Below are 6,453 nucleotides of genomic sequence, written 5' to 3' on the forward strand. Positions count from 1 at the left end.
TTTTAATAAAAATAGTGATGTAAATAAGTGTTTTTACATTATAAAACAATGTAATTAACATTTTTTTATAAAATAAATGTTGCTTACACTATATTCAAAAGATAATAGAATGTAAAATAAAAAAAATAAAACATAATAATACGATTAAACAGTTTTACGTGTTACAACGAGAACCTACAACAAGTTAATAAAGTCTCTTCGTACACTTCTATTACTACGAAGTAACTTCTTACCCTCTGAAAGACGAGACATGTACATTGTCTCCCACTCCATAGCTTCAGTACTTCGATACATATTCCATAGTCCATTCAGTGGAGGCATCAGACCATCATCCGTTAACTTAACCATGATGAAATGGCCATCTTCCACATAGGCAATCGAAAGAACAGAATGGCCCTCCGCCGGACCATCAAACATGGGAAAGTATGTTTGACAAACACCATTGCTTAAATGTTGAACAACCACACCAAATTTTTGAGCCACTAACAATCCGGCGTATGGCAAGAACATCCAGCATGCCATTGGTGTAGGTTCCACGTGCAACCAGTTTATTGATCGATATACTGTAGTGTAAAATCCCGGATCAAAAGAGTCAAGAAGAGGCATCCACTGGGCTTTGTTAATGAACATCTCATCCAGTAGCTCTTGGCGGACCCACATCCAAGCATTCTGGTCCAACCCCAAACCCATAGCCACCGATCGAAACCCACAGTTACCGTCAGGCTGGGCATCTTCCATATGTGTTATGTATCTTCGATACATAGATGGAAGCCAGTCCTTAAAACGATCGATCATGTTTTTGTACCTGTAATTGTAAAATATATTGTGGAAAATCTTTATCAGGGAAAATGTATGTATGGAAGTACGTAGGATATTATATAGGTCAATGATTGTTGACGTACCTATCCCCCACCAACAGTGGAAAATCTTCATCTATAATTTCAACTGTCTTTTTAGCCTTATTTTTCTTTGAACGACTGCGTTGCACTGCTGGCTTTTGAGCGTCCTTGTCCTTCTTTTGGCTTTTGCCTTTTGCTTCGGACCGGGTATCTTTACATCTCGCAACCTCCTCCTTCTTTTTTTGTTGTGCTTTAGAGGTTGGGCGCCCCCCGAGTATCTTGTTGTACCTCAGGCGGTTGATGGTCAGTCATACTTGGATTCACCACCTCCTTTATCTTCGACAACATACTTTTTAACACTATCGGTGGTTGCGCCTTCAGTTGTTGCATGACTGATGTGTGTAAAATGCAACATATAAAACACATCAATTAAGGCATAAAACTAACCCTTTTTAAGTACTAATGTTGGAAAAAGAGTGTTTTTGTCTTCCTTTTGTATTTTCAGGATGAAATGAGCTCAAAATCACAAAAGAAGCAAAAAGACTACTAAATCTACCATAAATACAAGAAAAGGAACAAAAGTGAACTGCCCGGACCCTCAACGGCACCTCCCAAGACAAAGAGAAGAGAAACAGAGCCTGAACACGCCCCGTGTCCAGTGAACACGGGGGCGTGCCCAGGAAGCAGCAGAAAAGACAAACCAGTAGAAGCTTCCATTGCTCACCACGGGGCCGTGCCCAGCGGACACGGGGGCGTGTTGAAAGTACAGCAGGCGCATTAATTGTAATTCGCAATTACAATTAATGAAGAGAGAGAATGTCAGACGGGCACGGGGCCGTGTTCAGCGAACACGGGGCCGTGTCCAGCGTTCTGTTCAGCCTATAAATAGAGGAGCTTGGCTTCATTCTCTCTCATCCCTTGGCACACCACCTCTCTCACACTTCATCCACCACCCACCACCACCATAACACCATCATCCACCACCATCATCCATTGTCCATCATAGAGTGTGTGAGTCGTCTCGGGATCCAAGATTGATCGTAAGAGTTCTTGACAATCAAGGCCATGTTTGCCTAAGTCTCTTACATCACTTGGTGAAGACAAGTGTTTAGTATAATACTTTTTATTTTTAATCTTTTGCACTTTTTATTTGGTTTTGTATTAATGACTTTAATAACTAGTTACTTATGTTGAAGGTGATCTTTCCTTATCGTTTGTCCGTGGTGTCTTGGCATTATTTTACTGTCTATATAAAATAAAAGATTTTCACCATTCATATCTCCACGGTCTATATGGAGGTATGTTGGCTACCTGGTCGGGGGTTAAGGGAACGGTTTGGTAAAGGTCTTGCCCTTGTTCAGCGTTTAGAGGTCCTGCTTGGGACCTGGGTCAAATTTAGTAGGATCTCCTTCAATACCCATAGGTATTGGATGGCGGGGATCCAAACTCTTTGACCCCCTCATAAGCTAACTACTATTAATACTATAACCCGGCTATTTAGGACTGTATCCCTGCTGACTCAGACTACTTAGCCGAGGGTAACGTCACCGCCAAAAGCGGGGCCTACCATAATTTGCATTAATAACTTAATTCATTATCTTTCAATAATCCAACCCTTTAGGATTGTATCCTTGCTGACTCAAACTACTGGGTTGAGGGTAACGTCACCTCCGAAAAAGGGGCCTACTACAATAACTAAGATAATCTCTTAAACAAGTGCAAAAGTGCGAAAATAATCAAAGGTTATACTAATACACTTGTCGGATCCAAGTGATTCATCTTGTCTATCTGTTTTTTTTTATTTTATTTTTCAGCATTTAGTTAGTTTTTATTTTTCTTAGTTTAAAACATTTTTCTAACTTTTTGATTTGATTAGACGTTGAGGATAAACCGGTATTAAAAGCTCTTGTGTCCTTGGACGACCTCGGTATCTTACCAACACTATACTACGTCCACGATGGGTGCACTTGCCCATATGTGTGTTTAGTGTTAGTAAATATCGTGTTTTATAAATTTAAAACTTGGCTAAAAGTGTAAAAAGGGCTTAAAAATACATCAAAAATATATACACACTAACACGCATCAAGTTTTTGGCGCCGTTGCCGGGGACACAAGGATTTTAAGAAAGCTTAAAATCGACGGCCTAATCAGTTTTTCAAAACAATTTTTTAAACGCGCGCATTTTTCTGCATTTTAGTTTAGTTTTTGCATTTACAGTAGCCTGAACACGGGGACGTGCTCGCTGAACACGCCCCCGTGCTGCATATTTTAGAGTAGATACCCAGATACAGAGTCTGAACACGGGGCCGTGCTCACTCAACACGCCCCCGTGCTCAACGTGACCAGTTAATTTAATTAAAACGCCCAGATACAGTCCCTAAACACGGGGCCGTGTTCACCCAACACGGGGCCGTGTTCAGCTTCTGTTTCCGTCTTATTTTTGTTTTCTGGTCCCGAGACTCAGTTGTAGTCTGTTGAGTGATTCCTATGGATCAATACTCAAGAGGTTACAACTACACCTATGATGAGGATGATTATAGGGGTAATTATTGCACTAATTGTCGTAATGCACACTCGGTTCAATATAATACTTCATATCAACCATCCAATTCATACAACCATTATGAGGAGTCCAGGTACGAGCCATCAACTTCATACACATCCTATGAAGACCAAAGGTATGAACCTCCTTCCTCATACTCGTATTTTGATGAACCAAGGTATGAGCCTTCATACTCATACTTTGAAGATTCAACATATGAGCCACCACCTTCATACTCTTATTATGAGGAACCATGGCGTGAACAACCCACCTCATATGAGTACTATGAAGAACAAAGTTTCGACCCTTATCCATCATATACTTACAATGAAGAACAATGGTGTGAACCATCTACTTCATATGAGTACTATGAAGAACCAAGGATCGAACAACCGGATTCAAGCTTTGAGGATCCAAATTCTTTCAATCTCACCGAAGTGACCAATAGGATATTAGAACACATTAAAACTATCGAACGTTGCATAAGAGAATCTCGCGCAAGGGAAGAGGAATCCCACGCAAGAGAAGAATTAAAAAGTGATAATAACGTAGAGGTAGTTGAAAATGTAAAAATGGAAGAACAAGAAAGTGAAAAACAGACACATGAGTTAAACAACGAAAATGGTGAGTCCGATAATGTAAAAATTCAAGAAGAGTCTAATTTAGAGGAAATTATTCTCTTGTCACCTACTTTCGAAAACCATTGTTTAATAACCCCTCATGCTAAGTTTTTAAAAGAGTTAAACACTAGTGCTAAAATCAAAGAAATGGTAAGTGTTAAGTTAACTAATGATCAAACCTCGCTAATAAAAGAAGATCCTTTTGAAATTAACATCACACCGGTTCCATGTTTCTTTCAAAATTCGTTTATTAGTAATGTCACTATTGATAAAGATCTTTGTGTTAACATAATGCCCAACTACATTTTTGAAAAATTAAGTATTAGTGATTTTACTCCACTTCAAATACCCATTTTTCTATCCGACCGAAAAGTAATGAAATCAATCGGTGTAGTCGAAGATATTTTGGTTCAAACAAATCAAATGGTAATCCCAACCGACTTCGTCATCTTAAATGATGCCCCCTAGTCTTGGGAAAACCTTTTGTACAAACTCACAAAGCTTTGAAAAACCGGAAATTCAACAACCTAACTCTTCAATTAGGGGCATTCAAAAGGAGCATAGATCTTGAGCGCTCAATGAAATATCCTTTTGGCAACAATGACCCCCTAATTGAAGACGAAGCTGAACCACCTGATACAAACCACGAGGAAGACCACTTTGTCGACGAAGAGGTAGCCATAGAACAAACTTTTAAGGTTCTTGATCTAGATGAGCCACAAAATAAGGTGTCTCCTAAAGACCCACCTATCGAGCTCAAAGAACTCCCTAAAGGTTTGGAATATGCTTTTCTAGGCAAAGATGGTAGTTTACCTGTAATTATTTCGTCTGAATTAACTAGCATAGAAAAAGAAAAATTAGTTAACCTACTTAAAAAACACAAAAATGCGATCGCTTGGAAGCTTGTAGATATTAAGGGAATAAGTCCTTCCATGTGCACGCACAAAATTTTAATGAATGATGACTACAAAACGGTGATTCAACCACAACGAAGAGTGAACCCCAATGTTCAAGAAGTGGTTAAAAATGAAGTCATCAAACTGCTTGACGCCGGACTAATCTACCCTATCTCCGATAGCCCGTGGGTAAGTCCTGTCCAAGTAGTCCCAAAGAAAGGAGGTATGACGGTAATAACTAACGAGAAAAATGAATTAATACCCACAAGAACCGTCACAGGATGGAGAGTCTGTATAGACTATAGGAGATTAAATGAAGCAACAAGGAAAGACCACTTTCCTTTGCCCTTCATTGATCAAATGTTAGAAAGATTATCCGGTCATAAATTTTATTGTTTCTTAGATGGTTTTTCAGGTTACTTTCAAATACCGATAGCACCAGAAGACCAAGAGAAAACAACTTTCACGTGCCCCTACGGAACTTTTGCATATCGACGCATGCCATTCGGTCTATGTAATGCGCCTGCAACATTCCAACGTTGTATGGTCGCCATTTTCCATGATATGATTGAAAGAACCATGGAAGTCTTCATGGATGACTTTTCCATCTTTGGAGACTCATATGATCAATGCCTCGATAATCTTGAACGAATGCTATCCCGATGTGAGGAAACTAACCTCGCCCTTAATTGGGAAAAATGCCATTTCATGGTAACAGAGGGAATAGTACTCGGACATAAAATCTCAAGCGAAGGAATGGAAGTTGATCGAGCAAAAATCGAGACCATATCTCGATTACCTCCTCCATCCTCCGTGCGAGCAATCAGAAGTTTCCTAGGGCATGCCGGATTCTATAGAAGGTTTATCAAAGACTTTTCGAAAATTTCAAGACCTCTAACAAAATTGCTTGAAAAAGATGCACCCTTCATCTTTGACAAGGAATGCAATCAAGCATTTCTGACCCTCAAGGAAATGCTAGTCAATGCACCTATCATGATAGCGCCAGATTGGAAATTTCCTTTCGAAATCATGTGCGATGCAAGCGACTTTGCTGTTGGAGCAGTCTTGGGACAAAGAAAAGAAAAAACATTTCCACCCAATTTATTATGCTAGTAAAACTCTAAATGATGCACAAGAAAATTATACAACTACAGAAAAAGAGCTACTAGCGGTGGTGTTTGCTTTTGATAAATTTCGTTCTTATCTTGTTCTTTCTAAAACAATAGTTTATACAGACCATGCAGCCATCAGGTACCTCTTCAAGAAGCAAGAAGCAAAACCCCGTTTGATAAGGTGGATTCTACTCCTCCAGGAATTCGACATCGAAAATCAAGGACAAAAGAGGAGCAGAAACACTGCTGCAGATCACCTCTCACGCTTAGAAGACCCAGCTTTGGAGACAACCAGGGACGAGCAAATCAACGAAAAATTTCCCACGGAGTCCCTGAAATGATGGAAAGCAGACAAAGAACCATGGTATGCCGACTACGCTATTTCATTAGCCAGCGTATAGTCACCAAAGGATGGCCACATCATCAAAGAAAGAAATTCTTTGC

This window comes from Helianthus annuus, chromosome 16, assembly GCF_002127325.2.
Source record: "Helianthus annuus cultivar XRQ/B chromosome 16, HanXRQr2.0-SUNRISE, whole genome shotgun sequence".
NCBI lineage: Eukaryota > Viridiplantae > Streptophyta > Magnoliopsida > Asterales > Asteraceae > Helianthus > Helianthus annuus.